Raw genomic sequence first — 20,180 nt, forward strand, 5'->3', positions numbered from 1 at the left:
GGGGGGTAGGGGGGGTGGGGGTTGAGGGCCTTGGAACACCAAAATCCCCCGAAGAGCTCCGGGTTCCTCTGAGACCGGGCCTCACGCATGCGCTGGCATGCGGGCAGTCCAGGGACGATGACACGTCATCACAAAGCGGGCGGGGCCTCTCCGTGGCGACCGCGGCACAAACGCAGATAACCCGCCCCTTATCGTTACAGCGTCTCCTCTGACTCCTCTCTCTTCCGCGGCGTGTTCCGCTCGCACCTCGACATCTTTCATCCCTCGTTTATCATCTAATCTACGGCTCCTGTTACTGCCGCCGCCGGTGTCCCCCCCTCACCCCCCCCCCCCCCCCGCCCTGTCCCCAGCCTGTCCGCTTCTGTCGCTTTGCTAAATGTCAGGCTGTGCAGTTGAGCCGCAGGAACTGTACACGGTGTACAGCAGGAGCAGCACAGCCAGAAGAGGATCTACCTAATTAAAACTGGCCCATTTCGGCTTGTGACCCATCCCTTTCAGGCCTGTTCCGTTCTCTTGGTGTATGCCACACATGCACTTGTCCCCTGAAAACATGGTGACTGATCTGACCATATCACTTTTTTCCACATCTCTGTGGTTTCTGCGCCACTGAACTCTCAAATGTTCATTGGTCTTTGTAATGAGGGGTTTTTGCACTGCAGCCCTACTATAATATCCCTCTCAATGTAGTTGTTGACTGTTCTTGCTGACACAGTCTGATCATATCCTGCATTGACATTCTGAGTCACGAGGAAGAGTTGCTCTTCTGTTTTTTTTTACATATCGCACTCATGCACGAGCATCACGTCACGGTCATCGAATGTATGCTTTTGACCACAACTTCTGACCCTATTTACTTGTCAATGTCTTCCCCATAGATCTAAATGCAGATGTCACTTTAGTCACTGTTCCTATTGAAGCACTAGCCAGTTGAGCAGTCTTTGTGACTGAAGCTCCTGCCAGCTGTGCCCCAATAATGAACCCTCTTTCAAAGTCACTTAGATCTTTTCCTCTTGCCATCTTGATCCAAAATCAAGGTCAACTGCGTGCGTGATAGGATGCTAATTGCATCATGCAGAACACCTGTATGGAAGCATCTGCATTTGTTATATTACTCCACTCCAAATTTATTCAGGTTTTTCCTTTAACTTCTCACCAGTCTGTATGTATGAAGCAGGCATTGTAATAATGGTACCTGTCTGAGTCTTTCACTGGAGATGGAGTAGCTTATTCAATGACAAAAAAGTAACTCAATGGCAAAGAATATCTAACAAAACAAGATTGAATTATCCAAGGCTGGTGTTCCCACAGTCCTTGGGAAAAAAAAGTAATGAATGTAGGGAGATTTAAAGGTTATTTTACCTGGCTGATTGCTAAATTACCACGGCTTGGGATTCAATCAACATTTCGTCCTCGACGTTGACTCCCAAAAAGGAGGAAGACATTTTTTTTTTTTAACCCTGACAAAAAGACAAAAACAAAAAGTTTCGCAGAGTACGGCAATCACGGAAAAAACTAACTCAAATTGAGTTTCGGAGGGGAAAAGCGTAACGCTGGAGTCAAAGTTAAAGGGAAATGCTGACGGAACACAGGCCAGCGGGCCGCTTACGGGGGGGGGGGGGGGGCTTTTGTGCGAACGCAGCCAATCAATGCCTCGCTCTGCGGAAAGACCGAAAGTGTGCCTGACGGGTCCTTAAAAACAAGCTGCGGGGGGGGGGGGGAGGGTCACAGAGCGCGGGAATAAAAGGATCGGAGCGGCGCGCGCCCTCACTTCCTGTTCGTCGTGCGGCCCGGGCCAGCAGGGCGGCTCACAAACCGAAATGTTCGTGTCACGGGGTGTCCAATCCTGTCCAAAAAAGGGCCGCTGTGGACGCAGGATTTTGCTTCCGCCCAACGCCACGACGGCCCGATTCGACTGGTTAACAAACCGCGGCTTCCGATCGCGACCTCGACGAGCGCAGTCGTGTGTCGCAGCGCGGGGCTAAAACAAAACCTGCGCCCCACACCGGTTTGTTTTCAGTGAAGACTGGACGCCTCTCTCTTACGTTCAACCACGCTGATCTGGAATCGCGGTAGCCTTAAGCCTTTTTATTTTATTTTATTTTTTCTGTAACCTTTTTTCCCCAGAGTGGTGTCAACTCAGGGAAGGACAGAACAATAACGGCAGCACATCGAGCCATGTCTGGGTTTCATTAGAGGTAAACTAGCACGCTGAGGGGAAAACCACCAGCAGACACGCCGCAGATCGATGACACCGGCCGCGGGTAAAACCCGGACCGGCTCGAACCCGTTTCGCGCAGGGCGGCAGGTTTAATCTGCGGAGCGGAGCCCGGGGCTGAAACGTCCCTCAGTCACAAGGCAACAGTCGGACAGTAAAGCAGGACGCCGCCCGGCGAGCACCCGGCGACTTCTGCACCTCAGAAACGAGGCGACCGTGGCCTTCTTTTGTTCGCCCCCTGATTAACGGTCGCAGGGCGGTGAGGTTTTGGCGGATAATTTACCGGTTTAACGACTTTGCACTCCCTCCATTAAAAACAAAAAAAATCAGCGATGGGAGAAACAAACCCAAAAGTGGTCATGATTACATGAATCTCGCTACCACCATCGGCTTTCATTAGATGTGCCACACCTTTACAGGTAGACACGTTCGGCTGCGGCAGTGAATATCGTCACAAGGCTCATTCAGAGCTCGTTCAGGGATGCTCACGCCACAGTGAAAATGAAATGATTGGCGCTAAGTAGCCATGGCAGCAGCTATACAAAAAGCCTTATTAGAGAGGTAGCCCAAATGCTAAAATGCCCATCGAGTCAGCCTTACTCCCTCCTAATGTAACCGGTATTGAAAAAGAAGGGCCATTACATGATCCATTTCCCTGGCATTTCCCGGGATATTATATTCTCCCATTTCCACTGGAGGGTCTGTGCGCTGTACCAAGAGGGCAGCGTCTCCAGAGATTCAGCCCAAAAGCCCTCTGGTTATTCACACTCCTTCCAGAGAAAATGTCTTAACCCTTTCATTTAAAATGAAATTTTAGTCTTTGTTCAAACCCTTTAAGGTGTAAGACTGCAAACGAGTGGTTAGAATGTTCGTAACTGAACATTCTAATGGTGATGTCACAATCACTGCTGGGGACTGAAAGCAGTGGAGTTCTAGAACAACGACTTTTGGAGAAAAAAAGAAACATTCCAAAAAACCTACTCCTCAGAGGGTTAAAGTCAGCCCCACAGCGCAGCTGTTAAACAGGCTCTAAGAAGTGCCCTGTGCGTTCGCGGTATCACGCTCATATCGGATCACGCTTTTCCCCCGTGTCAAAGCTTCCCCTGAGCGAAGACGAAGACAAAGTGAAGAAGCCGTCGATGCTCTGAAACAAGAAATGAGATGTCTCTGCGAAAATAGGGTCACCGTGCGAAAAAAAAAGAAAATCTCTCCCTTCTCCTGCATCGTCCCGCACCTTCGCCAGGCTTTCAATCGCAGAAAGCCAATTTAGCAGGAGAAACTTTGCACTCTGTGGAAATGAGAGATCGGCGTTCTCCCAGCCCATCTTCTGAGCGATCCTCACATCTGCTGGACAGATAAAGAAATGTAGAGATGTGTGTGGGGGGGGTGGGGGGGTTGGGGGGGGGGGGGGGGCGGCTCCCTGTGTGAACCCGGGCTGTAATGGGATTTTCTGCCACCACTCCATTCTCTTTATGGGGCATCCGAGGACTGCGATGCCGGCAAACCACACCTCGGTTTAAACTAAGGAACTGAGGGGGAGGATGGCCGCCGGGTCCAGGAGCAGAGCAGCTTCTGCCTGAATGAACCACAATTAATGCGAATAATACTTTCATTATGCTTTCTCCTTTGCTTTTGCACCCTGTGATCCACAAGCCAAACACTGGCAATATCACAGCCAATTATATGTTGCCTTGCAAAGCTGCCAGCCACGGCCAGCACTGGCAGGGGTCAGATTCGATACAAGGGGCCCATCCATACCCTGGAAACAGAGCCTTAACAGATACCAGACTGCGGGCCCCATCCACACACTGGAACAGAGCCTAAACAGATACCACATTGTGGTGTCCATCCACACATGGGAACAGAGCCTTAACAGATACCAGACCGTGAGGCCCACCCACACACTGGAACAGAGCCTTAACAAATATCAGACTATGGGGCTCATCCACACACTGGAACAGAGCCTTAACTGATACCAGACCATGGAGCCCATCCATACACTGGAACAGAGCCTTAACAGATACCAGACCACCGTGGCCAGCCGCACTCTAGAACAATGCCTTAACAGGATGAGCCACCCAGCAGTCCCCTTTTCAGCCATAATCGGAATGTCACTATCATGTGATGCCATTTCAAACAGTACCAGAGTGTGCCAGCAGCGATAAGATTCCCCTGTCAGGTCGACATCACTGAAGTCTCATTCCGCTCCATTCCAAACACAAACAGATGATGTCACCAAAGCGCCGATCCCTGGAGCTGACACACCCGTCGCGGCTTCTGGGGTTATTACAGAAGCTGAAGATCAAAACTACAGCCTACAGGACAAGGATAACATCCTCAAAACCGCCTAACAGGGATCTGTCATCAAACTCCCGCCACCTCTCCGTGTTATTTTTCTGCTGTTGTTATTACACCACTTTCATTCTTTTGAAGCTGAATTGTTTAGGAGAGCTTCATAATAACCGTTCCCCTCGTCTGTTACACACTCCACCGCTATTTCCACTGATGTTGCAATGAGGGAGCTGGCTGGCCATACACTACACTGCTGAAGGTATTTATCATTTTCACGCTCTCAGCCATTTATGGCAAAATCTTTACTGAATGAACAGGAAGCCTCCCTTTCAATCTGCAACGGCAAGAAGAGCCACGTTTTTTTTTTTTTTTTTTTAACTCCCATCAATAGCCTTTCCTTTCCTTTCCTGGTCTGCGCTATTGTATTTAAATCTCTAATTAGCATGGGCATTGAAGTGCAATGTTTAACTGCCCACGCAGTCCTCTAATGAGAACTGCCGCAGATTCCGGTAAATTCCGTGCGTGCAGAACGATCTCATTTCGTCAATGGCGGAGTGTAATTTAACGTCGGGGGCCCTGTTTTCCTGTTTCCCACGGTGCTGGAAGAGGCTGTGGCCTCAGAATGTGGGTTTTCCTGATTTCAGCACCACGGCCCCGGCGGACAGCTCCCCCGAGGCACGGTGATGTGGTGATCATGCCTTCAGTGCCAACAGAGCTGCACTTCCCTACATACAAACATTAGTGTGCACTGTAAAGCACCCCCCCGCCCCCCCCCCCCCCCCGTCCCCCCCGCAGGGAGCAATTCAGAACCACTGATGGGTGGACAGCTCCCATCTGATCACCGCCTGGTTTGCAAAGGCACATAACAAGCATTTTGCATTAATGGAGCCCACTGATTCAGGAGGGGGGTTGGGGGGGAGGGGGGGCAGGGGGGGAACTGAATGCCAGAGAGGGGGGGGAGGGTCCATGAATTCAAACTAAACAACAAAAAAAAAATCTGTTTACCAGCATATGCCAACAGTATTTCCATTTTCTTTTTTTGTGCCAGGAAAAAAAAGACATCCTGCCAAATTAAGCCTGCAGTGATTTGAGCAGTGACGTAGATGTAGAGAAGCAGATCTTCCCTGAGAAGAGATGAGGCCAATCCGCCTTCATAAGCAATCTACGTGTGAAAGCAGGAAACAGGCCAAGTCCTCAGCTCCTCTGTTCATATATATTATCCAAAATCTCTTCGCCTCAACTAACACCAGCATTACCAATCCCGCAGAAAACAAGCACTGTTCCCTGCAAGAGGGAAGTGCTTTTTCTAGCTTCATGAAGAAAACAGATCTCCCATGAAGCAAGGCCCTACAGATATCGGGTTGGATGGATTGGAATGGCAGGCTTTCACAACCCATTCTGTCTCGCCGGCCCAGTTCAACAACTCACAAAATGGCGGCCCACCAGACACCCAAACTGCTCATGAACCAGGCCCCCCCCCTTCCGTCTCACTTCTTGAATTGCGGACCCATCGTTCTGTTCGTCTTCCCTTTTCAGCATCCCTCTTGCCAGCCGCCGATCCGTTTTGCAGTTTGCAAAGCATGCTGGGTACACAGCAGCAGGGCAGGGCTGCACGCGCCATTAACCCGGGCACCGGAGCACGTCCGCCAGCGCCAGCGTAGCATCGATACGTTCGCCTTTCGGCCGCCGATGAGTCATGACCAGATTTTTCACACGAGATGAAATTGCCTTCACTGCGCACTTTATTTATTTATTTATTTATTTTTTCCCCCATATCATTAATATCAACCTTTCTGGGATGGCATTTTGCAGGCCCACCTGCAGTACCTTCGTGGCCCAGTAGGGGTGCTGAGGAGCCGGAAAATGGGCGCCCGCGCTATTTAATCATTCGCGAAATTAACCGAAATATTTAGGCGCCCGCAACGTGTCTCCATGCGGAAGCGCTTAATGCATCCGTCCATCTTGTGCCTGAAGCTGTATGCAAATGAAGGGGCTGGGGCGGTGGTGGTGGGGGGGGGGGGTGGGGAGGACGCACAGACGCGAGAGAGGAGATCGATGCTTCACCTCCCGGTCCGCTATCGACAGCCCGCCGTCGGCTCATCAACCCGAAACCCCCCGAGTTCTCATTTTACCGACAAAAAAATAATCCGCAGAGAGGACGGACTGCCTCTCTTCCGAAAATCCGATTGAGCCGCCGCTCCCATTATTTATGTTTGCTAATTTCGCCGAGATTCTCCGCAGGGGCGAGGGAAGGAATTGATCGTGGAGAAGACTCTCTCTCTCTCTCTCATACGCGCCCGCGCCCGACGCCCGGCTCACATAAACCAGGCGTTGCCCGGGAGACGGCCCGGCTGTCAGAAAGTCCGTAATGCATAAACAAGCAACTGCATCCGCACGCCCCGTAAAACTGCCAAAACAAAAAAACATAAAACAGGCCACAAACACTGCTGTGCCGCTGGCCGCCCGCTCGCCTTGAGCTGTTCGCATTGAGTAAAAAATGTCCTTGGATCCCGGAAAAAAACAAAAACAAAAACAAAAAAAAAACAACATTAGGCCTGTATAAATAAAATGAGTTTTTATGATGATCATGATGATGATGATCATGATGATGATGGCTGTTATTGCGATTACCATTAAGCAGAAGTCAGGATTTAACTTTGCAAAAATCTATTGCTAAAATTGAAAAAAAACGCACTCATTTATTTTTCACGAAGGCCGCAGCCACATCGCCCCTATTTGAACAGGGAAGCACTGCAGGCTGTTTTTAGCGTAATGTTCCGGGTCCCGTCCCCAGTGAAGGACCTCCCACGATTCCGATGGGCAGTCACCGGGTGCAGACTCGCCCCCCGGCCCCCGAAAAGTGAATTTCATGTCCGAGTCGGACGGATGCCTCGCTGGGTCCACGACGGGGGTTGGGGGGGGGAGGGGGGGGGGGGGGCAGGCCCCCAGGCCCCGGGTTCCATTCCATCCCTAATCAAAGCGGCGCAGTCCGCTGACCCTTCGCGGCCCACGCTCTGCTCCGGCGGGTCTGTGCGCCAGCCGCTCGAGCTGCGCCGCCGCCGCCTCAGCCGCCGTCGCCGCCTCGCACTCCTCCTGCAGGAACTGGCTCATTTTCCCGTGTCAAACCGGCACGGCCGCGCGAGCCCAGGCAGCCTGTCGAGTGACACTCGGAGATGATTGCTCTCCAGACAGGCTCCTTCAGCGCGGCGCTCGGTGCGATGTCCTCAAACTTCACCCCGTAGCCTAGCGCTGGGGCTAATGTCCTCTTCACCCAACCATCCTATTCAGGCTTAGCCTTAAGGCTAATGTCCTCTTCACCCAACTATCCAGTTCAGCCATAGCACTAAGGCTAATTTACTCTCCACCTGGCTATCCTGCTCAAGCTTAGCGTTGGGGCTAATTTATATCCTATTCAGCCATAGCGCTAAGGCTAAGGCTATTAGCGCTGGGGCTAATGTCTCTTCACCCAACTAACCTGCTCAGATTTAGCACTGGCACTGGGGCTAATGTCTCTTCTCCCAGCTAACCTGCTCAGGTTTAGCACTGGGGCTAATATCTCTCCTCCCAGCTAACCTGCTCAGGGTTAGCACTGGGGCTAACGTCTCTTCTCCTTGCTAACGTGCTCAGGCCTAGCGCGAGGGCTAACGTATCTGCTTGTTCCTTGTTGTGGTCACGCTCGGAAGCCCAGACAGTCTAATCCCTATGTCCACCCACTCCACTCCAGAGCATGTAAGACCCAAACTGCCAGGTAGGCATATTCTAACACCTTCCTCTTTTTAATACCGTTTCCAACTGCTTCCAAAAATAAATCACCGGGTTTTCAAACAACAGTGGCCGGGAATGGAAAAATTCAGCAAGGTCGTTAAAAACCTTCTGGTTTATTTTTTTATCTCATAAACAGCCGTTCTAAAATTGCACGGTTTAAAAAAAAAAATGTGATGATCCATGTTTTACCAAAGTCATACAGGTCCTTCTTTGTCACTGTACCTGTACTTGTTCTAATGACAAACACTCCGGCTAATTCCCCACGTAAAGTAATTACTGAACATCTCCAACTTGTCAGTAATGACACTTAAAGGATCAGCAATGAAAGCACAAGTATGGGGGGTGGGGGTGAGCTGGGGGATGCTGGGATTTCAGTCAATCTGTGTAACTGCTTATTGATCCCGGGATGTATGGAGACCCTTTCCCCCCTTATAGAGAAAGAAAATAGATGGAGAAAGAACAAAAAGAAAGCATCCCTGGCTTGTGCAGCAGCTGAAATGCACAAAGGCGAACGCGGCGAGAGCAGTTTGCGGTGTTATATACTCACGCTTGTGTGTAAAGGGGTGTGGACAACAAAGACGGAGAGAATATTGTTCTGCGTGGCAGAACAGGACCCCCTGCCGAGCGATGATTACAGCCGGTATTGATAGAGGAAATCCTCGTTCTGGGTGCATCTCATTAGGTCTGGGGTAAGGTAAAAATGACGCGGACTTGTTCCACACTGCAATTTCAAATGGCAGATTAGCATGACATACCTGCATTATGCAGACTGCCGCTGCTTAACCATTGTTGCTGATAACAGTGCTTTGCAATGCCACAGTGGGGGGGGTGGGGGGGGGGGGGGGGCGACTGAAAAGCAATGAACTGGATGAAGCCTACTCAGCTCAAGGCCAGGGCTATGCTTCATATAAAAAAGCATAGACCACCAATAAAATGTACTGTCAAATTTAAACATTAAATGTGAACCTAAACATGAATAAATTATATGTGATTGCATATTTACATTCGTTACAATAAATTATTATTATTATTATTATTATTTCATTAATAATGAACATGGATATGTATTAATAAAAAGGGGGGGGGTGCAGTGAGGGTTCAACCCCAGGACATGGGTGGTGTCAGCATTATTATTATAATTATAATGATGATTATGATTATTTCATTAATAATGAACATGGATATGTATTAATAAAGAAGGGGGGGAGGTGCAGTGAGGGTTCAACCCCAGGACGCGGGTGGGGTCAGGCAGGGGCCCCGCGAGTCAGAGGGGGCCCCCAGTTTCTCAGTGTCACGCGAAGAGCACCGGCGTGACCCCTCCTCAGTCTGGAACGCGTTACTGCCATGGTTCCACTTCAGTAAAATGATGAGCCCTGCTGTTCAGGATGGTCTGATTGTGCTCTTATGAGAGTTGGGCTCTTTTCAGAAAGGAGGGGGGGGGGTGAGTCATAGGAGGCTCCAAAAACCATGGCAAAATCTGGCTGGGTTGCTGCATAAAATGTGTTTTTTTACATTTTTATTTTTTATTTTTTTAAATCTCCACAAAAAATTCTCATTCAAAAAAGGCTTTATTCAAAGAAAAGCTACATGTCTAGCGGGCAGGAAATAATTACAGCTTCCAAGCTAGTCTGAGTACGCAAAGACAATAAGTTACCCACCAGTATTTCAGAAACAATAAGGCGGAAACAATTAAGACATATTTGGAACATCCATTTGAACATACATGAAAGTCTTATTATTGTATCAATTTTTTTTTTGCATAATTATGATGATGGGCAGTGCATAATGAGCAAACAGGCTCACTGGTGACTGTACATTCCCTGGTCTTCAAGGCTAATGAAGACGCCATTTCCAATTAGCATCTCTCATTAAGGATGACTATCATCTCCATTGTTACCTAGCCAAGCAGAGCTAGCATCCTCGGCCTTGCTCTGAGAAAAAAAAGACATCCAAGGGATCAGATTTAGTCTTCTAAAATCATTAAAATACGAAACGCCCACGTTCCTGTCCGGTCCGAGATGAGACACAGACTCGCGAATCCACCGCCAGTTCAGCTGCTCGCAAACGGCCTGAATCTCGCTTATTAACGGAACGCCCGCCCGCAACCGCGCACTCCTGCGATTGGTCCGTTACAAAAGAACTACACCCACCGCACCCGAGGCAAAGCGAACGACAGAGAGCGAGGGACAGAGAGCGAGGGACGTCCCCTAAATGCCATTCTAATGTCACATTGATCGTTACGCCCACATCGCGCACGCACACGGGACTTAGACTGTCTCAGGGACGTGTGTGACACGATGCCTCTCAGCGCCCTGCATTTCAGGCGCAATGGCTAATGTCAAACGTGATTATGTGCGTGCGTGTGTGCGCGCGTATGTTTGTGGATATGCACACGTGCACGCGTGCACGGGTTTCTCTGGGTGTGTGTGTGTTGGTGTGTGTGTGTGTGTGTGTGTGTGTGTGTGTGTGTGTGTTTCAGTGTTCCAGACTGCGTGTGGACTAGTTCTGTCGTCCTCCTTCGCCATTGGACGGATATGAACACTTGACCTCACTTACCATTGGCATCCGCAATCATGTACCCGACACTGGCTATGTTAGCATTGCGCTTGATGCATTTGCGTGTCTCACTATAATGCAAAAAGGGCATGCAGCACGTCTTACACAGTGCTGGAGAGGCACCTGAAGAGAGGCAGAGAGAGAGAGAGAGAGAGAGAGAAAAGAAACGGTGTGCCTTCTCCCTTTGAAAAGCACAGGAACCTTGACCGTTTCAGGGGACAGTCACAAATTTTCGCGCGTACGCTCCTCAACTCAAAACAATTTTTCCTCAAGGACCTACAAAATCGGCCATTTTTCTTTCTTCTTCTTCTTCCCCCCCCCCGCCATGTTGGCTGAAGATTTAATTCGGAGAGAGGGAGAGAGAGAGAGAGAGAAAAAGAGAGAGGGGGAGACACGGGCAGAGGGAGACGCAGCCGGACAGGGCGAGAAACAGGGAGATGAATAAACGACACGCCGCGATGCGTCGTGGCGATGAAGTGCGCTCGAGACGGCGGCGGAGCGCGGCGGGCGACGGCGGGCGCGGTGAGACCTTACGTGGTAACACGCCGTGCCCCGCGCCGGAGCGCGCTCCGTTCTGGCCCTCGCTCTCTCTCGGGGGCGGGCGGGACGGCGCTGGTCTCAGACAGTCCATTAAAGGCTGTGATTGGCTTATAAATCACCGCGGACAACGGCCGCCTTAAATAACCCCCTGCGCCCGACAGGAAGCCGGGGGAAACTGCGTCTGCTCGGTCCGATCCAGGATGATGCTTCACCAAGAACAACACACACACCCCCCCCAAACCCCTAATCCAGCCTGACGCTTCACCAAGAACAACACACACTCCCCCAAACCCCTAATCCAGCCTGACGATTCACCAAGAACAACACACCCCCCCCCCCCAAACCCCTAATCCAGGCTGACGCTTCACCAAGAACAACACACACACCCCCCCAAACCCCTAATCCAGGCTGACGCTTCACCAAGAACAACACACACCCCCCCAAACCCTGTCCCACACTCCCAACCCCCTAGGAAATGTGATGTTTTTTCATTTCTTTTTTTTGTTCACCAAAATCTGTGGGATTTTAGGAGGGGAGATTTAGCATCTGGAATAAACAGTCATTATAATCGTGTAAAAAAAAAAGAAAAAAAAAAAGGCGTCTATATCCAGGAGCGTGTACACGCGAAACAACATCGCACTGAATCCACACAGCCAACGCTCTTATCCAGAGTGACTTAGGGTGTGAGAGAACACAAGTGCATCCACCAGATGGATGACTAATAGTGTCAGACCCAGCTAACACCCAGTACCATTCCCAGACCAGGGAGGGTATATTTAACATCACTAAAGCACTAATGTGAATTAACCACGCTGAGCAAGAACCAAAACACACACCCACACAGGCAGAGACAATCTCTCTCTTCAACGCTCCTATAGACAGCCACACACAAACACACACATGCACGCTCTCTCTATCTCTTTCTCACACGCATACGCACACACACACACACACACACACACATACATTTAACAACAGAAATAAATGATCTTTCCTGTGAAACAAAAAAAAAAATAAAAAAATTGTGGACAATATCAGCTGTGCTCCACCCACCTCTCCTTGCCCTCCCCCCCACAATCCTAACCTACCAAACAGCGTCTGCAAGAAGCTCCACCCACCCTAACAACTGCAAAAAGAAATAAAGTTCAAAGAGAGCTCGAAGAAAACAGGTGAGGCAGGGTCTCACAGACACTGAGAAAAAAGCTGAGAAAAAAAAAGAAGATAAAAAAAGGAAGAAAAAAAATGAAATAAGTCCCTGAAAGAGGTGGGTGTTTAAATGTCACCGCAGAGCCCGTCTCCGGGGGAACGATGGGGTGATAAATTCCTGGCCGGCCAGCTGCCGCTGCGGCAGCCAATTAATTTCTCCGTCTCTTAATTATGTCACTGCAACTGGCGGGCGGGTCGATAGCTCCCCGCCCAAAAGATCGATGGGCCCGAGAGGCGGGATATGATTGGCTGTCGGAGGGCGTCGCTGCGCCGCCCTCTGCAGGAAGGCATCGCAGCCCCCCCACGACTCGCCCCGTTTCCCAAGGAACGCAGCGAGCCATTCAGACAGGAAACTTCCTGAAACAAAAGACAGGAACGTTCAAAATGTAACAGAATGTTCCGCCCTACAGATTAAGCCCTGCGCTCCAGAATATTGGACCTGGCCGTAGACCCACAATGCAATACTGTTCAGCTTCAACTCCACCGCATCCCTTCCAGATTAAATCCACAGCGCATAATGTCATACAGCGGCTTGACCACAGACCCTCACTGCAGCACGCTGATCACCTTCTACATGGAGCACACCACCGCTCGCCCGCAGAGCAAGCTTGACCACCATAACCATAACCATAACTTCACACCGTTGGATCTCAGTTTAAAAAATTTGGATGGAATCCGTACCGCAATTGGCGAGTGCCTCGCCAAGGGTACGAGAAGGTTCAGTCATTAGAGCTCTGTGTTTCATTGCTCTCTAGCAACCCCTGCTGGTCGATTAGGCGCCCCTTGGCAGGTGCAAAGTAAACAAAGAAAAAAAACCCAAAAAAAAAACAAGGACCACATGAGGTGATGTCCTTCTCTCATAGCCCCGCCCCTACACAGTGTTAAAATGAAGCAGTGTCACGGACGGCTTTGTTGAACACCGTTGAACTCCATCTCAGCCAGGGAGCAGCCCCCTCTCCCGTCAACCCCACCCCCCCAAAACCCCCCCAGCCCAACGCCCCCCCGGCATCCGGCCCGGCTTCACACAGCCATCACTGTGCGCTTGCGTGTGTGTGACAGGGGCTACGATAATAGGGATTTAATAACTAACGTGGCAGTCATCTTCATTCCTTAACGACACCCAAAACGGAATCTAAGTCTAAGACCTCCTGACATCCCTCTATTATTCCCCCTGACATCCCTCTCTCATTTCCTCTCTCTAAGCCCCGCTCTCGTCCTCCTTTCATTCCTTCGTTAATATAAATATATTTTAGACTCAATCACGCGCGTCGCGCGAAGCAGAGAGCCTTATCTCGGGAGCCTCGCTAGAAGTAGGCCAGATTTAACAGGAAGTTGTCACTCACGGCCGTGTCACAGTACAGAAGACACAAGGAAAGCTCCGGAACGTGAAAAAAAAAAAAAAAAAACGACAAGGATCTGGAATGGATATAATTCTCTCCATTTTAACATTCACCCATCACCGGCCCTATTCACTCAATTCATGAATTATTCAGCCCTGCAATCTTTCACCTCTCCATCACTCTCCCTTTCATGTACTCTTCCACCCGCACTTAAGATTCATAAAAAATCTTTTAGTGGACAACTGAAAATTATAAATGAGTAGCTTAATTCAAGTCACAAAGGAAAACTACTTTTCAGGTTATATATGATATGGAAATGCAGTCTACACGTGAACAGGAACACTGCAGTCATTATGAGATCACCGCAGTCATGGGAACACTGCAGTCATTATGACATCACAGCAGTCATAAGAACACCACAGTCAATATGGGAACACTGCAATCATTATGAGATCACTGCATTCAATATAGAAACACTGCAGTCATTATGACATCACAGGAGTGATAAGAACACTGCAGTCATTACGAGATCACTTCAGTCATAAGTACACCACAGTCATTATGAGAACACTACCATCATTACGAGATCATTCAATATCGAAACACGGCAGTCATTATGAGATCACTGCAGTCATTATGAAGTCACAGCAGTCATTATGAGATCACTGCAGGCATTATGAATTCACTACAGTCATTATGGGATCACTGCACTCATAAGAACATTGCAGTCATTGTGAGATCACTGCATTTAATATACTGCAGTAAGTGAAAACACTGAGAACCCTGCAGTAACTATGATAACACTGTCATCATTATGAGAACACTGCTGTCAATCGGAGGACAAGGCCATATCTGTGAAAACACTGCAGTGTATAATCACTGAATCCATCTTCATTTGGCACAGCCCAATTTACAATTAGCCAGTAAGTCAGTGCTTCACAGCGGACATTTTCTAGAGCACATCGATAATACAGAAAAAGCCCTTCTGAGCCAACGTGAGAAAAACTGGGACATTATTCGCCGACCCGTTAAAGGAGGATTATACCCATATTCACTTTTCTAGCACAACATCCTTCATTTTTACTGGAGCACCCGCGTTACAGTATACACCAATTCTTCCCCCCCAGGTATAAGAATTAGTCATGCTAAAATATCTGACAAGACATTGCTCACTCTGGCTTGCTGTTCAGGTAACAGAAATTACAGTTTCCCATGATGCATTTCTCTCAATGCAGCAATGCAGAAACCATACATTACAGTCTGGCACAATGAGTCAGTGGGGAAAAACAGCAAAATAAAGTATCACTCTGTCTTACGGGGAATTTAATGAAATATTGATTGTTGACACTGCGAAGTAATGGGCTTAATTCGTCCAGGACAACCACGCAAACATGCCATGAGACCTCACACCTTTTTGAGAAAGAATCTGTGGAATGAAATCTAGGCTGGCTTTCCCCGCACCACCTATATATTTTTGGGCAAAGTTGGTGTTTAACGCAAGGTCAGCCCTGAATCACTTCAGAGTCCACACCATAAAGGACACACACACGGAACATATCTCAAGCCCGCGTTGGGTCACCAACACGGTTCACTACACACTGAACACACACTGTTCACGACACACTGAACGCATGTAACGCTCCCTACACACTGATACTCTTCATTATGCACAGAGCTGTGTCGACCGCACCCTGAGCACACACGGACCTCCCGGTGCGGACCAGGCCGTGCGGATTGACGGGGCTTCGCGGCGCCTGCGGCTGAGGCGGTGTTAAGGCGGTGTTAAGCCTCTGTCAGCTGTGCCAGCACGCCCCACAGCGCCAGAACAGCGTTGGGCAGGAGCCGCGCCCCTCAGGATGGCGGTCCCGGAGGCGGGAGACAGGAGGCCCACAGGGGCTGTCAAGACTGCGCGTGTCGCTCAGACGACACCCCCCAACCCTGCCCCCCTCGCCCCCGAAAGACTGCTGCCTCGTTATTGGCCCCCCCCAGAGCGCCTCAGCCAGGGAAAAAACGGAGGGTGGGGCTGAGACCTGTCCGTCATCTGTAGCGTCAGTTCGCACATCAGTGCTCTACACGAGTTTGGGCGCTCGGGGAAGTGGGCGTGTCTAGGCAGAGATGGCGGGGCGAAGAGAAGGTTTCTTTGGGACAGTTTTGTAGGTTTATATTTAATTGTGTGTGTGTGTGTGTGTACATGTCGAATGTTTTGTTTTAGATAAACTCTGACAGAGTAAATTTCTTCCCTGTTGTACTCAAAAAACATTTCACTGCATATACTGCAAAAATGTGCAGATTTTTTGGGGGGAGAATGTGGCTATTTGTACAACAGTAATGTCAAAAGAAACAGGCCTATGTCCACACTTTCAGTTCAGGCACGTAAAGTAAGTGTGTGTACTTTAAACATAAAGTAAGGCTGTGGCAGAAAAAAAAATTTTTTCAATTTTTTCCTAAAGAAAATTCCTCTTCTATGTAAAGTGCATCTTGCCTACAATGCACGAAAGAAAATGAAGAGAGACAGAGAACGTCTGTGGGGATAAGCTCCTTTGCAGCAGCCCAGAGAAATAACGCATTACATATTCTGTAATACCTTCCGATTTTATCTGCACCGTGACTAAACGTCTGTTTAACCTCCTTGTTTTATGCACATTTCCGCGCTCTCCTGTAACTAGCGGAGTAAAACAGCGAGTGCTTGCGCAGCTAGCTACGCGGCTTAGCTCGCTGACATCGCCTCTATAAATGATACCGCATTCCTTTCATAAGCATCCTTAAGATGGTACAAAATTGGGCCCATTTTTTTTCTGGTATGTTTATGGCTTAATTATCTGCTGTTACTTACTATATGTCTAACTTTAATAACCTTAAAATGCTCTAGCAGGTTTCAGATCTCACTAAAGATTATACAGCATAAACCACCATGACAGTGAAGCATCCTCCAAAGAGACTAGCAGTACAGGCGCATTCATAATTACCCTTGGCTCTGTGAGAGTGTGTGTGTGTGTGTGTGTCTGTGTATCTATGAGTGTGTGTGTGTGCGTGCGTATGTGTTTGTGAGTGTGTATGTATGTGTGTGTGTGTGAGAGTGTATATGTGTATCCGTGTGTGAGTGTGTATAGGTGAGTGTGTGAGTGTGTATCTATGTGTGAGTGTGTGCATACAGTATGTGTCTGTGCGTGTGTGTGTGTGTGTGTGTGTGTGTTCTTCCTGTACCTCAAACAGCGTTCTCCTCTTCGACATGCAATGTCAGATCATTCTTCATTCATTCATTCATTCATTTATTCATTTCAGGTGTTCACAAAGCTATTTTTTTTATTTCTTCACATAGTACCCATTGACACAGGTGGATATTTACTGAGGGAATGAATGTACGGCAGAATTTAAAGTACCTGGCTGAAGGGTACAACAGCACTGTCGTAACTCACATTTACACTGACGGCACATCCGTTACTAATTGTACAGTTTTTCATTTTTCACTGTGCGCATTTTGTCGGGACATGGCAAAGTGAGAGGGTGCACGTGCCTGTCCCCACAAAGCAGCGCCTGTGCCGGTCCCCACAAAGCAGTGTGTACCTGAGAAACCGTGCATGCACAAGCAGTGTGGAATTGGACATAATTCACTGGCCCCATCCGGGGACGAAAAACAGGGTAAATAATTTATTTCGGCACGACGCCGGCAGGTGAACCGGGGACAGCGGCTCGGCGCAAATTTCTCACGGCGGTGCGTCGCCTCCCGAAGAATTCTCCCGTCCAATTAGAGCGGGCGGCCCGAGCTCTCGCAGGCGAAACGGCGTCATGAATAGCAACAGAGAGGGAGACTGAGCGACGGGATGCGGGGGGGGCGCGGGGGTGACAGGGGGGGGGGGGGGGGCGGAATAAGGCCGCCTCCTCCACCAATCGGTCGCGGCCGCGATCTGGAGAGGGGCGGGGGTTTTCGATGAAGACGACGGGCCGCTGCAATCGGGAGTAGAAATAGTGGAGGGGGGGGGTGAGTGGAGAGGGGGGTGAGTTTCACGCTTCAGGAGGCACAAACAAAGCCATCGCTGTGATCTGGTCTGCCGTGGGGTGGGGCTCGTTCATACAGGGGTGGCGGGGGGGGGGGGGGCAGCCGTCCAGGAGACGCGATCTATTTTATCCTCGCTGGGTGCAGACGGGGGGGGGGGGGTCAATTCCATTCCCACTCAATCGATTCTCCAAGCAAACCCAAACTCAGCACGTGCACTGAGAAATGCCCCCCTCCACCTCCCAACCCCTGAGCCTTGGTATCCGTCGCACGCAAAAGAAAAAGGACTTTTCCCAAAACATTCTCTTCAGATGTTCATTACCACCATCATTGCATCAGCTCACGGGTTTACTGCCAATTCCCGTTTAAATACACAAACACAGCCGTTAAGAAACTAAAATTAAAACCAATCTGGTAATAACACGCGCTAATAAACAGGACGCAGCGGAGGTGAAAGCGATGGAGCCGCGTAGCCCGGAAAGCAAGGAGGAGAGTCGGGCCCGCCGTGGGGCCGAAGGGCTCCATTTACACAGCGCGGAAGGCTTCTCGCTAGCGCAACCGCTAACTGCTAACCGCTGGACGAGGCTAGCTGGGCGTTAGCCTTCTTGCGTTTTCAGCGCTTTAGCGGAACGGTCTTTTGAGGCTGGCGGGTTGGCGCAAAAGCGCGCCGCGGCGGTGTTTTAACAGATTCAACGAGCCTGAAAGTCCCGTCGCCCAGAAAAAACCGGGTCTTCCAAAAAAAACCGGAGTCCTCGACGAGGGGCGGGTTTTTCCAAAAACAAACATTTGCCGATTGTTTCGCGGGGGCGTCCGAATGCAGAACGTGAGCCGGCCGCCATGGTAACCACACCGCGTTTTAAATCCACCGCGGCAAATAATAACTATGCATGTATTCAACGGTCGTTCGTCACGCCGATATTGCCAAAATGAAGGGTACATCGTTCATATTGACGAATCGAATGCCTCGCCGCTACTTACAGCCCTCAACGGATCAATCCCGTCGATGCGGTCCCGCGACTCAGGAAGAGGGGGAGCGCGTACTGTGTAGGTCACATCGGCCACCCACTGCTCTTTAAAAAAAATAATAAAATAAAAGCCTACAGATTACTCTCCGGCTGTAAATAAAACCAAGCCGACAAACAGGCAGGCTCCAGGCTTTTGATCAAGATGGCGTAGCATTTTCGACATATCTGAGCCCATACACGACCTGACTCTTACTTCATGACTAGCCTCTGAGATATGTCGCTTACCCGTGGATGCGCGTTTAACATAAAATTGCATTCCCGGAAAAATGGCGCGAATCCTAAAGGGGTCGGTCCTACCACTGTTCAGATGGATCGCGATGCAAAAAAAAAAAAAAATCTCACATGTTCGCAAATTATCCCCGGTCCCCCATTACACCTCCAGCCAATTCCCGTCGCACAAAGAAATTTTGCAGGTGACTGCAAGGAAAACGGACTGCAATCAGGATCCTTTCAAGAAACGCTGTAATTACCCAGGGGCCTCTGGCTTTTTTATTATCCAGAGGTCCGGACAGTTTTGGGTGGCGTGCCAAAATTAACACACGTGCCCTTCGACGAGGTACAGACTCGTGACACGACGCACTTTAAAGGACTGTATTTAAGGCACGGGGCCCATTCGCGAGAACGCTAATTACCGGATGCAGCGTACGAGCGCGAGCGGAGCGGTTCGCTATGGCACACGCTCGCATTAGCATACGCCCAAGCAACCCATTAGCGGTTCTCATCGGCGGCTACACCGCCCTGAACCAGGCAACAGTGCGCACCGGTGCCACACAACGGGATTCTCACTGCGAGGCAGGGGGGAGGCGGTTACTACGGTTACGGTTACTACCCTGAGAACCACGAGACCCGGAGGGAGGGCATAATAATGAGGCGTGCGTCTACGACTTAGGCTGAGGGTTTCAAAGGCAGAAATGCCGCCCTCACAGGAGGTGAGGCATCGAGGCACGTCTCACTTCGAAAATTTGCGAAAAAAATGACGTCTGCTAAGGTGCCTTCATTTAGACGATTCTGATGGCAGCAACGGATGTACCCTTCTCCCGGGTAGGACATCCCATAATTCTTTGCGATTACCTCAGGCTGCTTATTTCCGTTAAAATTAATGGCAGCTGAAAACTGTGAAGTGGCAGGTGTGGTGACAGTGGAAGAGCTCGTTTACTAGTGCAAGCGAACAGTGAACTCGATAATTAACGGTAGTCATATTTAAAAAAATAAACAAAAACATTTTAATTACATAAAACATTTAAAAT

At 49.6% G+C, this 20,180-nt stretch overlaps 1 protein-coding gene across 3 annotated transcripts in view; it reads right to left on the reverse strand.

Moving 5' to 3' along the window:
* The window catches only part of nrxn2b (neurexin 2b), a 631,318-nt gene that overhangs the window by 123,968 nt on the left and 487,170 nt on the right, over nucleotides 1-20,180 (reverse strand). The gene's annotated exons all lie outside the window — the stretch shown is intronic.

The sequence above is a fragment of the Anguilla anguilla genome, chromosome 3, assembly GCF_013347855.1.
Source record: "Anguilla anguilla isolate fAngAng1 chromosome 3, fAngAng1.pri, whole genome shotgun sequence".
In the NCBI taxonomy this organism is placed as follows: domain Eukaryota; kingdom Metazoa; phylum Chordata; class Actinopteri; order Anguilliformes; family Anguillidae; genus Anguilla; species Anguilla anguilla.